We start from the raw sequence: 17,167 nt of genomic DNA, 5'->3' as shown, positions 1-17,167 counted from the left end.
ATTTAAGCAATTATGTACCAATCTTCTTTTTATTGTCCCTAGGCTGATCGCACCTCCAGTGTGCAAGGAGCCTCCCTTCTCGGATGCGCGAGCTTTCTTTCCTTTTTCGCTCCTCTCTAAGAACTCTGCGGTAAGCCATTGCCTTTGCAAATCATTCCACAAATTCTCAAGTAACCAGACAGGCCTCTTGTTCTTCTTTCTAGCATCCGAGAAAGCATCCGCCAATCTCTTGCGAGCTTTATGATGAAAATTTGTAGCCACTTCCGTGCTATTGCGGTCTTCCCATACACACTTGCTCTGTATTTCAAAAGTTAAATATTAGATGGAAATATCATAAATATAAATTATTAAACTGTTTAAAAGAACATTTATACCTTAAATTGATTGAAAATTTGCTCCTTCAGTGAGAATGGGCAATCAGTCCAAGTCGCATAAGGGCCATCATAAAGCTTTTTGATGGCATTGGTGATTATCCTCGTAGTCTTATTACCCGGCCTGAACCTGCAATTTAACAATAAAAACACATTAATATCTTAGTAAAAATGTTACAAATCAATAGACGCAAAAATAATGAATAACACTTACCCATCACCCTCAGGGACTATGATGATCCTGCCATATCGATCATAATGCACTACCTCGTCATCACCATCCGAAGCATGTGAAGACGGTGTAGGCGGGTCAAAGCTAATGCCTCGCAGGCGAAGGCCTGCAATAGATGGAGTCGATGATGAAGATGGTTGCGATCCCTGTGACTGCGACATAGCTGGATGCGACCCAAGTGGATGTGATACCGATGGCTGTGACCCGAGTGGCTGTGACCCGAGTGGCTGTGACATGGGTGGATGCGATCCATGTGGCTGTGATATGTAGGGATGTGATCCATGTGGATGTGATGCAGATGGCTGTGAGGCAGCTGGACTGTATGTCGGACGTATAGTCCTGTGGCCCTGTGATGGAAGACTGGGTGTCTGAATGAAGGTGTACGGCTCGTGATGCTGTGGCAGCTCAGTATAGCCGTGTGGTGGAGGATAAGACATAGGCATCTCTGAAAAGGGTGGACAAGAGGGAGTATTATTTTTTACCCTCCTCTTTCCCTTCCTACCCTTTTCTCGACCCCGAGAACTAGTAGGGTCATTGTTACCTTGACCCTTGCCTGCCATCTGCATAATATAATACACATTTAGATTGAAACATATAAGAAACTAGCTATAAAACGAGAGTTCTTTAAAAAACCAACTTTTTAATCCTCATCGACGTATTGTTCCTCGTCCGAGAATTCTTCGTCCTCACTTGTTTGAGCTTCATCAGTTGATTCTTCGTCCTCATTTTCTATAATTGTTACTTCATTTATCTCAACTTCTTCCAATATGCGTTCAGGATGTTCCAAATCATTTTCTAACTGATCGTCCACTATTTGGTGAACATTGGAGATATCGTTTTGATATGCAACATCTAACACATTCTCGACTTCTACCCTACCTACAGGCTTAGTTTTTATTATAACCCACCAATCGGACTTATTCCGCCGCAATGGATAAGGAGCATAATACACTTGCCTAACGTTATGTGCAATTATGAAAGGTTCATAGCGATCATACTCCCTCGTATGATCAACCTCAATTATGTTGTTTTGGTTGTGTACTCTTGTACCTCTTGTTGGATTTGGGTCAAACCACTTGCATCTAAAGAGTATCAATTTCTTATATGGCCAATCTGTATATTCTAGTTGTAATATTTCTTTGACCACACCATAATAATCAATATCTCCAACTTGGTTGCCATCACCACCTTGAACCCACACCCCGCTGTTGTTGCTATTTTTATTTTTAGAGCAATCCTCTATATGAAACTTATAACCATTCACTACGTACTTAGACATTGTTGTGACCTGAAGCCCAGGTACCCAAGATATATCTTTCAAAAATTAATTTACACCATTATTTGGATTATTTACCTACATAGAGTTAAAAAAATTCATAAGTTAGCACAACTTATGAATCAATTTTTATACATTCACTACATATATATATATATATATATATACACTTACAAACTGTTTGAACCTGTTTGAACCACGTATCAAATCTCGTATATACAATATCATAGCCAAATTGACCCACGAAGTGACTGTAACATATCAAATATTTTTAGTAGTTGCATCAATATGTAGTCACATTAAATTTTATATTTTGATAACTAATAAATCAATACTTACTTGAGAAATGGTACAACTTCGGGACAATTTAGCAATACATGAAGTGTAGCTGACTTGTACTCCATATCACTCAAACTTAACATCGGCCTGGTTGATTGAATATGGATATTGGTGGATATAATGGATCATTCACATATTCGACCGTGTGCCTATTGGGCCTATTCCTAGAACATGCCACGTTACTCTCAAAAGAATAAGAACAAAAATGTGCAGTTTCCTTTGCAAGATAGGCTTCGCATATAGATCCTTCAATCTTATTCCTCTACTTAACAAATTGTTTGCATTTGCCAATTGTCCTACATAATCTCATGTTAGCCAAGAACATTCAAATAAAATAGAATATTACATCAAACTTATAATATTGCCTCTCAAAGGGATACATCCATCTGCATTGAACAGGCCCTCCAAGTCGTGTACAAGGTGTATTGGAAGGTGTTCCATCACATCAAAGAAACCACATGGGAATATTTTTTCCATCTTACTAGAAATTACACGGATGTTCTGGTTCATCCGAAGTAGGTTTTCTTCCCTTAATGTGGTAGAACACAAGTCTTTGAAAAACAAACTAATCTCTGTGATGGGTTTCCAGATTCTTTCAGGCAAATCACAAAATGCAATAGGCACTAAAGTCTCCATGAAAACATGGTAGTCATGACTTTTCAAATGGCTCAACTTCCCTACCTCCATATCTACTTTTTTTCCAAGATTCGACGCATAACCCTCAGGCATCTTTAATTTCGTAACCCAATCACAAATTTGTCGTCTTTCCTCCAAAGTGAATGTGTAACTTGCTTTGGGCTTGAACACCTTACCATTATTTGCTGTCTGCAAGTATAATTCAGGCCGCCTGCAATATTCTTGTAAGTCCATTCTAGCCTTCGTGTTATCTTTTGTCTTACCTTTAACATCCATCATTGTATTGAACAAATTATCAAAATAATTCTTCTCAATATGCATGACATCAAGGTTGTGTCGGAGAAGATTATCCTTCCAATAAGGCAACTCCCAAAATATATTCTGTTTCGTCCAATTATGATTAACACCATATCTGGAGAATCTATAAGGTGGAGCCTCAGTAACTTTACTAAAGTTCTGGACCCTCTCCCAAATTTCCTCACCTGAAAGTATCGGAGGTGGAGAATCATATTCCACTTTATTCTTTTTGAATGCATTTTTCATCCTTCTAAACTCATGATCATCAGGTAAGAATTGATGGTGACAATCAAACCATGATTGCTTTCGGCCATGTTTCAAAGTGAATGCTTTACTATTTTCCATGCAGTAAGGACAAGCTAGCTTCCCAGCAGTCATCCACCCAGACAACATTCCATACACAGGAAAATCATTAATAGTCCACATTAAATTAGCACGCATATTAAAATTCTGCTTGGTTGATATGTCATATGTTTCAACACCATCATACCACAATTGTTTTAGCTCATCAATCAAAGGTTGCAAATATACATCAATCAAACTTTTCGGATTACGTGGACCGGGGATAATACAATTTAAGAATATATATGGACTAGTCATACACAACTCAGGTGGTAGATTATAAGGTGTAAGAAAGACAGGCCAATATGAATATGGTGTCGCAGATATAGAAAAAGGCGTGAAGCCATCGGCACACAGACCTAACCAAATGTTCCTTGGTTCACTAGCAAAATCTGGATATGTCCTATCAAAGTGCTTCCAAGCTTCTCCATCTGAAGGATGACACATAACACCAGGTGGTCTTCTATTTTCAAAGTGCCATCTCATATGAGGAGCAGAACTCATCGACGCATATAACCTCTTTAACCTAGGTATAAGAGGTAAATAATGCATTGCCTTGACAGCGACCATATTCCCGCTGGAAAGCCTCTTGAAACGAGGCTTTTCGCAAAATTTACAACTGTCTAAAGTTGCATCATCTTTATAATATAACATGCAACCATCTTCACAACAATCAATTCTCATTGACGAAAGTCCTAACTTAGAAACCAATCTCTTCGCCTTATAGAAATCACCAGGTAAGTTGATATTAGGGTCAACTAGTTCACTCATAAGGTCAATGAAAGAGTCCATGGCTGCTTGAGAAATATTCCAATTAGATTTGATACTTAGTAATCTAACTGCAACAGACAGCTCAGAGTGCAGACTTCCTTCACGTAGTGGATGACTAGCTTCCTCTAACTGTTCATAAAAATATTTTGCGTCATCATTAGGAGTTTGTTCAACATTTTTATTGGGCTCACCCCCAAAAGCATCCGCAACCATATCCTGAATTCTAGAATCAAGATTTGTATTCTCCACCGACCTACTACTTTCACCAACAACCATGTTATGAAATATCCCACGGCTACCATCGATCTTTCCATGATTAGTCCACACAAAGTAATTCTCTATAAACCCCTTCCTATAAAGATGAAGCTTAACTTCCTCCGATTTTTTAAACTTCATACAATCGCACCTGACACAAGGGCACCTAATTACTCCTTCACTTTGGTATGGTGGAAGTGACATTGCATGTCTAATAAAGTCATCAACCCCTTCTACAAAATCCTCCCGCAATCCCCGCCGATTAGGATAATTTCTATTATACATCCAAATACGATGTTCCATCTATACAAATAAAACAAGAACAAATTAATTTATTCTACAATTATAAATTAATTATATCTTTTTTAGTTAATTCAAGATAATTATTTTTTCCTAATTACATCAATTTATATCCTAAAAGTTCAATTCATATCCAAAAGGTCCAATTCCTATCTTAAAAGTTCAATTCATATCCTAAAAGTTCAATTCACAAGAACAAATCCTAAAAACTAAAATTTCAATTCATATCCTACGAGTTTAAACATAAACTAACTAAACTAAATAAATTCAACCCATACCCTAAAAGTTCGATTCACAATAACAAATTAATTTATTCTACAATTATAAATTAATGATATCTTTTTTAGTTAATTCAAGATAATTATTTTTTCCTAATTACACCAATTTATATCCTAAAGGTTCAATTCATATCCAAAAGGTCCAATTCATATCTTAAAAGTTTAATTCATATCCTAAAAGTTCAATTCACAAGAACAAATCCTAAAAACTAAAATTTCAATTCATATCCTACGAGTTTAAACATAAACTAACTAAACTAAAGAAATTCAACCCATACCCTAAAGTTCGATTCACAACAACAAATTAATTTATTCTACAATTATAAATTAATTATATCTTTTTTATTTAATTCAAGATAATTGTTTTTTCTTAATTACACCAATTTATATCCTAAAAGTTCAATTCATATCCAAAAGGTCCAATTCATATCTTAAAAGTTCAATTCATATCCTAAAAGTTCAATTCACAAGAACAAATCCTAAAAACTAAAATTTCAATTCATATCCTACGAGTTTAAACATAAACTAACTAAACTAAAAAAATTCAACCCATACCCTAAAAGTTCGATTCACAACAACAAATTAATTTATTCTATAATTATAAATTAATTATATCTTTTTTAGTTAATTCAAGATAATTATTTTTTCCTAATTACACCAATTTATATCCTAAAAGTTCAATTCATATCCAAAAGGTCCAATTCATATCTTAAAAGTTCAATTCATATCCTAAAAGTTCAATTCACAAGAACAAATCCTAAAAACTAAAATTTCAATTCATATCCTACGAGTTTAAACATAAACTAACTAAACTAAAGAAATTCAACCCATACCCTAAACTAAACTAATTCATAAATAATTGACTAATTAACAAAACTAATTAGTTAATAAAACTAATTAATAAAACTAATTAAAACAAGACCTAAACCCTAATCCTCAATAAAATACAATGTTCAAATAATTGAAACACTAATCAATTAAAACTAATTCATAACTAATTAACAAAACCTAGAAATAATAAATAAATGGGTTGTAATTCAAACCTAGAATTTTTAGGAGATGGAGAAGGAGAGGGGCGGCAGCGGCAGTGGCAGCGGCGACGGCGACGGCGAGGGTGAGGGCTGGACGGCGAGGGGGAGGGCTGGGAGAAGGAGAGAGGGGAAGGTTTAGAGTGAAGAGGAAAAAATTTCAGTGAAATGGGGGTTTTTCCCCTTTTTCACTTCTCTGATTTTAGAATTACCGACCAAAGTTGGTCGGTAATTTTGGTCGGTATATTAAGTGCTGACCGTTTGACCAAAAACTGACCAACTTTGGTCGTTTTTTTTTTTTTTAAAATTTAAATTCATTTTTTTTGTGTTTTTTTCTTAAAATATTATAAACTATAAAAAAATATTATAAACTACAAGCATTTATTTTATTTAACTATGCAATTATTATAAATAATTATAAACTATAAGCATAATCTTTTTAAATAATTATATTAACTATTTAATTTTAATAACTTATAATAGCATCTATCTAAGTAAATTTTCTAAGTTATAATTAAGTATGTGAGTAATTTCTCACACACACACATACACTATATTGTAATTGATGCTAATAACTTCTTTTTTCATTCGTTCATCACTAATAATGCATGACATAGATTAATCGATATATAGGTCGAGACGTTTTGATGAATCATCGATTAATATTCATCAATACATCTAAGTAAGTTATAAGTCGATGAATCAATTTACAAATAGATATATTTGATGATAAAGTATATATACTAATTAGTATCTTCCCAAGTCTATCCCTAAAAGAACCCGACCCTGTGGTCCTAGCGCTTCGTGTTCTTATATATATATATACACATACAAACACACTTCACTGTAATACTTTAACTATATATATAGCTTGTTATAGTATATGTTAGTGTGTATATATATAGCTTGTTAAAGTTTGACCATGTTTGACCTATTAATTTAACTCGTTTACTTAATACTAATAGCTTCTTTCGTTTATTTAATTTGTGATCCATATATATATATATATATATATATGTATATGTCACAGATGTTTAGTATTAATTCTTTTATTTTTCATTCATTCATCACTAATAATACATAGCATAGCTAGATTAATCGATATAAGTTTTTTATTTTTACTATTAGTCGATATAGGTCAAACGTTTTGTTTTTAATATTCATCGATGCATCTAAGTAAGTTATAAGTCGATGAATCAATTGTCACACCTCCTTTTTCCCGGGGGAATAGGAAAGAAAGGAGTTTTTTCAATTTAAGTGACATTATTTGAAATGAAATTATTTATTTAATCAGAGTCGCCACTTGGGATAATTTCTGATGTCCCAAGTCACCGGTTTATTTGAAATCTCAAATCGAGGAAGTTTTGACTCCGAATTACGGTCCGCGAACACAAAAGACCGGGTAAGGAATTTTGTTAACCCGAGAAAAAGTGTGAGGCACTCTCAGATTTCGTAGTTTTAGCACGGTCGCTTTAATCATACCTGGCTTAATTAAATTATTTAATTACTCATTTTTAGAACCTATGTACATTTATCTTTTTACCGCTTTTAATTGCTTTATTATTCATAATTATGAAATTATCTTGAAACGAATCACGCGTACGTGTATTCGTTTTGTTTGATATGTCATGAATCATGTCACGTATACGTGTACACAATTAATAACACTTTATTAATTTTAATATTATTTTGTCAAAGTTGTGCGAACGCATTCTTTGCCTTTAATTTGGGAAATCGTACCTATGTCACGCGAACGTGTACATAATCACGATAATTGATTGGTTAACACGCGCCTAAAGAATACTAGCGCATTCAGAGTATTCCATTTATTTATTTTTTTATATTTCTTTATCATTATTTTTTGTTTACTTATTTCTACGAGTCTTAAATTAGTTCTTGACTCATCTCGCTGCCTTACAAATAATTTATTCTTACCATGCTAATTATTTTACTTCTTGCAACGATCATATATACCTAACAAGCTATAATATTTGAACAAATATATATCTCAAACTATTAATCTATCATAAAGAAAAAAAATGATATGAAGCCATCAAACATGATATGAAACCATTCGTTTACCAAAGCACACGTTAGTATAAACAGATTCCATATTCACATGTTGATATTGTGGAAAATATAGAACTTTTATCTTACGTTCTAATAAGAAAATAAATATTTATCGAAAATAATAATAATAATAATAATATGTGACTAAAACAAATAGCTTGTACTAAAGAATACAATCAGTCTGTCAAAATCGGATATAAAATTCTTTGAATCAATAATTTAATTCATTAAATCTATTTGACAGTAAGTACATTACCAATACAAACTAATTCCAAAACTCAGAGACCATGACTTGAATTTTATATCTAGAAGAGTAAAATAAATGTATTGAATACCGTGACCAAATATACTAGATTTACCAACGAATTCTTTAAAAATATTGTCAACTTACTAAACTTGTTTGATAAAGTCCTTTGATTAATACATTGACTTATCGAAACAATTTGATCAATTTATTAAAATTAATTAATATTATCAATCCCAAATTAGATTTACTAATTCATAACAAAACCGAGCTTTACAAACTATATAGACTTAGCTAATTGAGAATAACATGTTAACTCTCATTATATCTTGCCTCCAAATTCATGAATTAGTATAAAAGTATTTTTAACATATTAAATATTAGATACAAAAAGGAATAACAAACTTTAGCCACTTTTCTGTATCTTACCAGAGAAAAAGAAAAGATAGCAAACAAAATAGTTCTAACAAAAATTTACAAACGAATTAAAGGAAATTTTTAGACTTTAAGAAGACATATAAATCATGTTTAAAATATACAGAGGAGATTAAGTGTTACCTTTTGTAATATTTCACAACAAAGAAAATATTTACAATATGTTGATTTGAACCCACGAATTTAAAACCACGAAGGATACTTCGATTTTCGACTCCGAACCTTTCTTTCTTTTTTCTCTCAATCTCGTTCTCCTCTACTGTTCAAAATTTTCTCTCTTTTTTAAAAAAAACTGGACTCCTCCTTTCTGTTCAAAGTTTTTGTCTCCTCTTTTCAAAAAATTCCCCCTCCTCTCGTTGCCTCCTTTATTTGTGAAGTATATGGATGTTTTCTAGTGCTTAGAAAACCAGTGCTTGTGAAGTGGTGTAAGATCGTGTGCATGTTGAGGTGTGTGATCATGTGTGTGCGTGAAAGACTTGGGGACATGGGGGTTGGGACGTGAGTGAAATGGGGGAAGTGGGGAAGTTGGGAATTGGGTAAGATCTCTTTTTTTTTTTTTTTATTATTAAAAATATGTTATTTTATTTACTTCTTTTATTTAAAGAAAAGGTAAGGTAAAATACATAAATAAAAATATGAACCCACTTCTTTTAGACTAAGAAAAATATAAGAAAATTAAATATTTGCATATAATTTAAATAATACTAAGAAAAGATACCATAGCATACTTATTTGAATTCTAATTAAAAGAAACCAAATATTTTTTGTAAATTTTCTTTTCTCTTGTAAATAGAAATAAACTTAGACCCTAAGAATGTGAATATTTTTTTTTAGTTTTTAATATTTATTTTTTTAAATAAAACCTATTAAGAGTAAGATAAAAGTTTAAAATATTAAGATTAGACCTAAATGAAATATTTTACACTAAAATAGTATAGAATTTGGGTGTGGTAAAAAATTAGGTGTTCACATAAATTTACAAATAGCATGTTATATATAGTATATATTAGTGTATTAATTATTTGTATTACAAAAGTGTTAACGAATTACATTTATATTATTTAGATAGTAAATATAAAAGTAATTCGAAAGTTTGATCAATGTTGACGTAATAACCGACCAACTTTGGTCGGTTATTTTGCAGAAAATAACAATTACCAATCAAAGTTGGTCAGTAAATGCTTCCCCTACATTAACCGACCAATGTTGGTCGGTAATTTTAAATATAAATTCTTAAATATTATAAAATATTTTAAATAATAAAATAATTATTAAAATTTAAAAAATTGGATCCAGATTACCGTCCAACGTTGGTCGGTAATCCAAAAATTTCTTGTCTGACCAGCTTGGTCAATTCGTTGACCAATTTGCTGACCAACGTTGGTCGGTATTTAGTTTTAAAAAAATATAAATATTTTTTTCCCCAGTTTCCGTCCAACCTGGACGGTGTTTGGTCACTTTTTTTGACCGACCAACGTTGGTCGGAAATAGTTGGTCGGTTTTTAGCAGATTTTTAGTAGTGTAATTTTCCCAGACTGAATCAAAATTATGAAAAGTGCCTTTTTTTATTTATTAATTCAAGTGGTTAAATGACTTTCTTTCTATATGCAGAGACGGATGTAAAGTTGTAACACTGGGTTCAATTGAACCCAGTACTTCTGACGCGAAATATAAATTTATGTATAAAAAATTTAGTAAAATTATAATAAATAGTAGGTTTGAACCCATAATTTTAAACATACAATGGGTTCATGGCAAAAACTTTCAGGATTGAACCCATAGAGTTTAAATCATGTATCTGCCTCTATCTACATATTATGGACTTCATGCCTATATAATTTGACTCGTTTTTTATTCCTCCTAATTTAGGAGGATCTATAGTGTTTCCGCACTTAACTTCCAGTCCTTCAACGTGACTTGAACCCAGAAAACCTAACGGTCGTAGGTGGAGGTGCTTTACCAACCGAGCAAACCTCAGTTGTCTTATAATTTGACTCGTTTGTTTGTTCTTTTCTAAAAAGAAAATTTTCAATCAGCGGTATAACATCCACTAAGGTTGAAACGTGCTTATTACTATTAAAACACAATGGCAAAGCACACGAGATACAATTTACTGATAAAACGTGGAAGATAGATCTTAGGGGGCTGATCACACAAGAAAAAACACTTGTCATCTATATATCTATATTTCTTAAAACATTTGCTTGCAAGGTGGCTGAAATTTCTTAATTTGTTGAGCAACAAAGAATCTCTTAATTTGTTGAGCAACAAAGAAAAAGCATAGTTATTTTGTTTAATAGTGCATTTGCAAAATATCATAAGAGTTAAAAAAATGCTTAAAATAAGTGTATAGGATGTACAATTTGTAATAGGCTTCCAAATTTTCATTTTAGATTCCTACGACTTAGACTATGTAATTATTTTATTGATTATGATTAGTTTGAATTCGTAAATATCAAATATGTTAATTCAATATTAACGTACAATTTTGTCTAGAATAATCGTTATTCAAGGTGAAAAGAAAAAAATTATGCAGTTTCTCTCTATTTTAAATAGATTGTATATTTTACATAGATATTATTCATAATAGTGCTATCTCTTCTTCTTCAATTGATGTAGTATGCGGAGGAGTTTTATTGTTAATTTTGATCACATATCGATGGGATCATTAGAAAATGAACTAATTTATTTATTGCAATGCAGTTATTAGTTCTTTTTAACTATTTTTTTGTGTATATAACGATCTTTATTTTTCTTCATTTTTTGATCAGTTATCTATAGTTATTTGCTAGGAGCTTTGATAGTATTCAATTCCTTTAGATTGTCGATGTATAGAAGTTAAACTTGTTTTATTTTTGCCATCTTTTTCTGATTCTAATATGTACTTCTATTTTATTCTACTTTATTTTGCTGTATTTGTAAATGGAAAATTTTGCAAATAGATATCCAAAACACGTCACAACAGATGATTATCTTATTTTGATAATTTCTTATTTGTTGGACTTAACGTTAGTAAAAATTCTTTACCAGGAATGGAGTCAGCTATAAATGTGGTAGATACAAACAGACTTGCAGGACTTAACACGGACATTTATATTGTTCATATAGATTTTTCACCATTTGGCCTTATACCATAATACCACTACTCTTACTTGAATTGATTGTTTTTGTTGCTAGGTGGTGACTCTAAATTATAATTAGGTGCTGACTTCAAATTAAATCAATTTTTCCCCATATTTACAAGTGAAGCAGTCGACAATATTTGATGAAAAGGTATCGTGCACGTTAGAATATTCAAGTATTATATAAAGTAAATGAAAGTGAATGACCGTAAAAGCTCTAATAAATATTACATCTCACGAGAAAATCACAAACATATCTAGACATAATTTTTAAAGAAAATCCTTGTATAAAGATTAAACATTATATAAAAAATAAATATATTTATATATCAGTTGATTTTTCTTATCTCCTCAATATCAAACTGAATCAAATCAAACTAAATGTATATCAATTTCTTAATGTCAGTTTGATTCAGGTTGGTTTGAACACCATGCATAACACTTTTGAATTGTTTAGCATTAAAATTTCACTTTTTAAGAAAAGAGATCCTCGATCATGAAGATCGATCGAGGATGGCATCTCAGTCAAGGAGTATCTTCATGGAGAACCCGAACGTATTCCGAGATGGGGGCGTCGAGCTCGGGGCATCCGAATCGACCGAGGTAACATCGACCGATACAGGTCCCGAACATCGATGCCCGAAAGTGATCATCAAGCTCGAAACCAAGGCCGAGGTTCCGATCCGACATCGAGCTCGAGTCAGTATCGAGCTCACAGACAAGAAGTTGTTACAACCGCACCAAAAGAGAGAATCTTGACGGGAATTAAGGAGGAGACACACCATTATGGGTCCTCCACTAGTAATATTATTCCATTATGTTACTATAGATAAAGTAGTGATCCTTGGCTATAAAAGGCAAGATGAATTGTAATAGAAGACATCTTCCCTGGGATTAAGAATTCATTGTGTCTATCTTTCTAAAGCTCACTAAATATCTTTGTTCATCATTTTTCTATTTTGCATCATAAATACGTGTATTGTTATCTTCAGATCAAAGAAATCTACTTACCCTTAGAACCATACATAAATTCAACGTTATCCGATTTTTCGGGTAAACAGTTTGGCGCCCACAGTGGGGCTAAGAATAACAAGTGATTATTTGATACAAATATACAGTACACTCCAGCTTACAAACCAGCAATGGCTCTGCCAATCGGCCTCGAAGCCGGCCTTCAGGATGAAACCAACAACTTGGTGCCCGTGGCCGAAAGGCTACCCAACAACGGCAACGAGGCTCGAATCGAGAAACCCGAAATTCGAGCCGAAGTACTAGTAGATATCAATTCACGAATAGCTCTAGAAGCGAATCAGCGTTCCGAGCAGGAAAGAAGCGTTCAGGGTGGCGCTCGACCCATAGCCCGAGACACCCACAGCACGGGGGAAATCGGGGTCAGCTTGCGTATGATTTTCGAAATGCTATAAGCCCAACAAGTAGAGATAGCTCAGTTGCAGAGCCAAACTCATATGCAAAGTAATCCAAACTCCAATCCACTTCTTCGAGAAGTAACCCCCAGAACGGAGCCCGACACAGTGAAATCGAACGAGCGAGAATCAGGAACCGCTCCTGAAATTGCTAAACCGCTCGAGGAACTCAAAAAATGAGTCGAAGCCAACGATAAAAAATTTGAAACATATGATGCTAGGATCAATCAGATCCCGGGGGCTCCGCCCATGATGAAAGGGCTGGATTCTAAGAAATTCATACAAAAGCCTTTTCCATCGAGCGCGGCCCCGAAACCGATCCCAAAAAAGTTTCGTATGCCCGTAATTTCCAAATATAATGGTACGACCGATCCTAACGAACATCTCACCTCATATACATGTGCCATCAAAGGCAACGATTTGGAAGACGATGAGATCGAGTCCGTATTATTGAAAAAGTTCGGAGAGACCCTCGCAAAAGGAGCAATGATCTGGTATCACAACTTGCCACCAAATTCTATCGATTCTTTTGCCATGTTAGCAGATTCATTCGTAAAAGCACATGCTGGTGCCATAAAGGTCGCAACGAGAAAATCAGATCTATTCAAAGTAAAACAAAGGGGTGACGAAATACTGAGGGAATTTGTATCCCGGTTTCAAATGGAACGCATGGATTTGCCACTAGTCACAGACAACTGGGCCGTACAAGCTTTCACCCAAGGGTTGAACGGACTGAGTTCGACAACATCACGTCGGCTGAAACAAAGCTTGATCGAATACCCTGCAATAACTTGGGCGGATATACACAATCGGTATCAATCGAAAATCAGGGTCAAAGATGATCAATTGGGATTTCCGTATGAACCCACGCGTCAGAACCGCGCAACTACTAAAATTCTGAAGGAAACCAACAGAGAACAAAGGTCAAACAGAGACCGATACCAGCCGTATGTCACAGATCGGGTGAACCACGGTTCGGCACATGAGACAGTTAGGAATAACCGCAAGTATGATCAGGGGCAAAATTCTCAGGGACTTATGAGCAAGAGAGGCTTTAATAAATATGCCGATCCTATAGAAGTTCCTCGATTATCGGAATATAACTTCAACATCGATGCATCCGCCATCGTATCGGCTATCGGACGCATCAAAGATACCAGATGGCCTCGACCCATGCAGATCAATCCGGCCCAAAGGAATCCCAATCAAATATGCGAATATCATGGCACCCATGGTCACAAAACGGAAGAATGCAGACAATTAAGAGAGGAAGTAGCCCGCATTACCTTTACGGTGTCTCGTGTGAGGTATTCACTGATCATCGTAGCCTACAGTATCTGATCAGGCTAAAAGATCTCAATTTGAGGCAGAGAAGATGGTTGGAGCTGTTGAAAGACTATGATATCACCATTTTGTATCACCCCGGAAAGGCCAATGTAGTGGCTGATGCTTTGAGTAGAAAAGTTGTGAGTATGGGCAGTCTTGCGTATATTCCAGTTAGTGAGAGGCCGTTAGCTGCAGATGTTTAGGCTTTGGCCAATCAGTTCGTGAGATTAGATGTTTCAGAGCCCAGTAGGGTTCTAGCTTGCACAACCGCTCGGTCTTCTTTATATGAGCGAGCGGAAGTATGATGATCCTCATTTGCTTGTCCTTAAGGACACAGTGCGGCACAGTTGTGCCAAATAGGTTGTTGTGGGGGAAGATGGAGTTCTACGGATGTAGGGTCGTATTTGTGTGCCTAATGTGGATGAGATTCATGAATTAATTCTTGAAGAGGCCCACAGTTCCTGGTATTCTATTCATCCGGGTACCGCCAAAATGTATCAAGATTTATGGTAACATTATTGGTGGAGGAGAATGAAGAAGGATATTATTGCATATGTAGCTCGGTGTCTAAATTGTCAGCAAGTCAAGCAAGAGCATCAGAGACCTGGTGGTTTGCTTCAGAAGTTAGAAATTCCTGAGTGGAAGAGGGAGCATATCACTATGGATTTTGTTATTGGGCTTCCACAAACTCAGAGTAAGTTTGATGCAGTATGGGTCATTGTGGACAGGTTGACCAAGTCAACACACTTCATTCCAGTAACAGTTACCTATTTTTCAGAGCGGTTAGCTGAGATTTACATCCGTGAGATTGTACGCCTTCACGGTGTGCCTGTGTCTATCATATCTGATCGAGGTATGCAGTTCACCTCGCACTTTTGGAGGGCTGTACAACGTGAATTAGGCACGCGGGTTGAGTTGAGTACAACATTTCATCCACAGGCAAACGGACAGTCAGAGCGCACTATTCAGATATTGGAAGATATGCTTCGCGCTTGTGTTATAGACTTTGGAGGTTCTTGGAATTAATTCATGCCAATTGCAGAGTTTGCCTATAATAACAACTATCGGTCGAGCATTCAGATGGCTCCATATGAGGTATTATACGGAAGACGATGTCATTCGCCAGTTGGCTGGTTTGAACCGGGAGAAGCTCGGTTGTTGGGTACCGATTTGGTACAGGATGCCTTGGATAAGGTCAAAATTTTTCATGATCGACTTTGCACAGCTCAGTCTAGGCAAAAGAGTTATGCTGGCCGTAAAGTTCGTGATGTTACATTCATGGTTGGAGAAAGAGTATTGCTCCGGGTTTCACCTATGAAAGGTGTAATGAGGTTTGGAAAGAAGGGCAAGTTGAGTCCTAGGTATATTGGACCCTTTGAAATTCTCGAAAGGGTGGGTGAAGTAGCCTACAAGCTTGTATTACCGCCTAGTTTATCAGTAATTCATCCGGTGTCCCATGTGTCTATGCTCCGAAAATATCAGGGTGATCCGTCCCATGTGTTAGATTTCAGGTCAGTCTAATTGGACAAGGATTTGACTTATGAGGAGGAGCCGGTAGCTATTCTAGCCCGACAGGTCCGACAGTTGAGGTCTAAGAATTATCCTTCAGTTCAGGTGCAATGGAGAGGTCAATTAATTAAGACAGCTACCTGGGAGTCCGAGTCAAACATACAGAGTAAATATCCACACCTTTTCACCAGCTCAGATGCTTTTCTAATTCCGTTCGTGGACGAACGTTTGTTTTAGAGGTGGAGAATGTGATGACCCAAAAAAATATTATCTTTAAATTAAACATTCATATATGTGTTCTAAGACCTCAAATAGCACTATTTATTATTCCTCGACTTGCGTGCGCAATTCGAATAATTTTCCGGAAAGTTTTTATATGAAAAATTTAGTAAAATGTGAAATAGAGTTTCAAAACTCATTTGAGTTGATTTCGGTCAACATTTTGAGTAAATAGACCCGGATCAGTATTTTGACAGTTTTGGTAGGTCCGTATCGTGATTTGGGACTTGGGAGTATGCACAGAATTTAATATGGAGGTCCCTAGCTTGAGTTATCGCCATTTATTGAAAATTGAAAGTTTGAAAGCTTATAGATTCCAAACTTTTACCACAATTTGACTTTTATTGATATCAGGCTCGGATTTCGATTCCTGAAAGTTGGAATAGTTTCGTTATGTCATTTATAACTTGTGTGCCAAATTTGAAGTCATTCCAGATTTATGTAACATGTTTCAGTAAGAGTTTTGTAAATTAAAAAGTTTGAAATTCACAAGTCTGAATCGAGGCGTGAATTATAATTTCGACGTTGTTAGATGTGATTTAAGACCCCAAGTAAGTCCGTATTATATTTCAAGACTTGCTGGTATATTCGGATAGGGTCCCGAGTACTCCGAGTGTGATTCAGATCGAAATC

This window comes from Nicotiana tabacum, chromosome 23 (genome assembly GCF_000715075.1).
Source record: "Nicotiana tabacum cultivar K326 chromosome 23, ASM71507v2, whole genome shotgun sequence".
NCBI classification, from domain to species: Eukaryota; Viridiplantae; Streptophyta; class Magnoliopsida; order Solanales; family Solanaceae; genus Nicotiana; species Nicotiana tabacum.
This window is presented reverse-complemented; position numbering follows the sequence as displayed.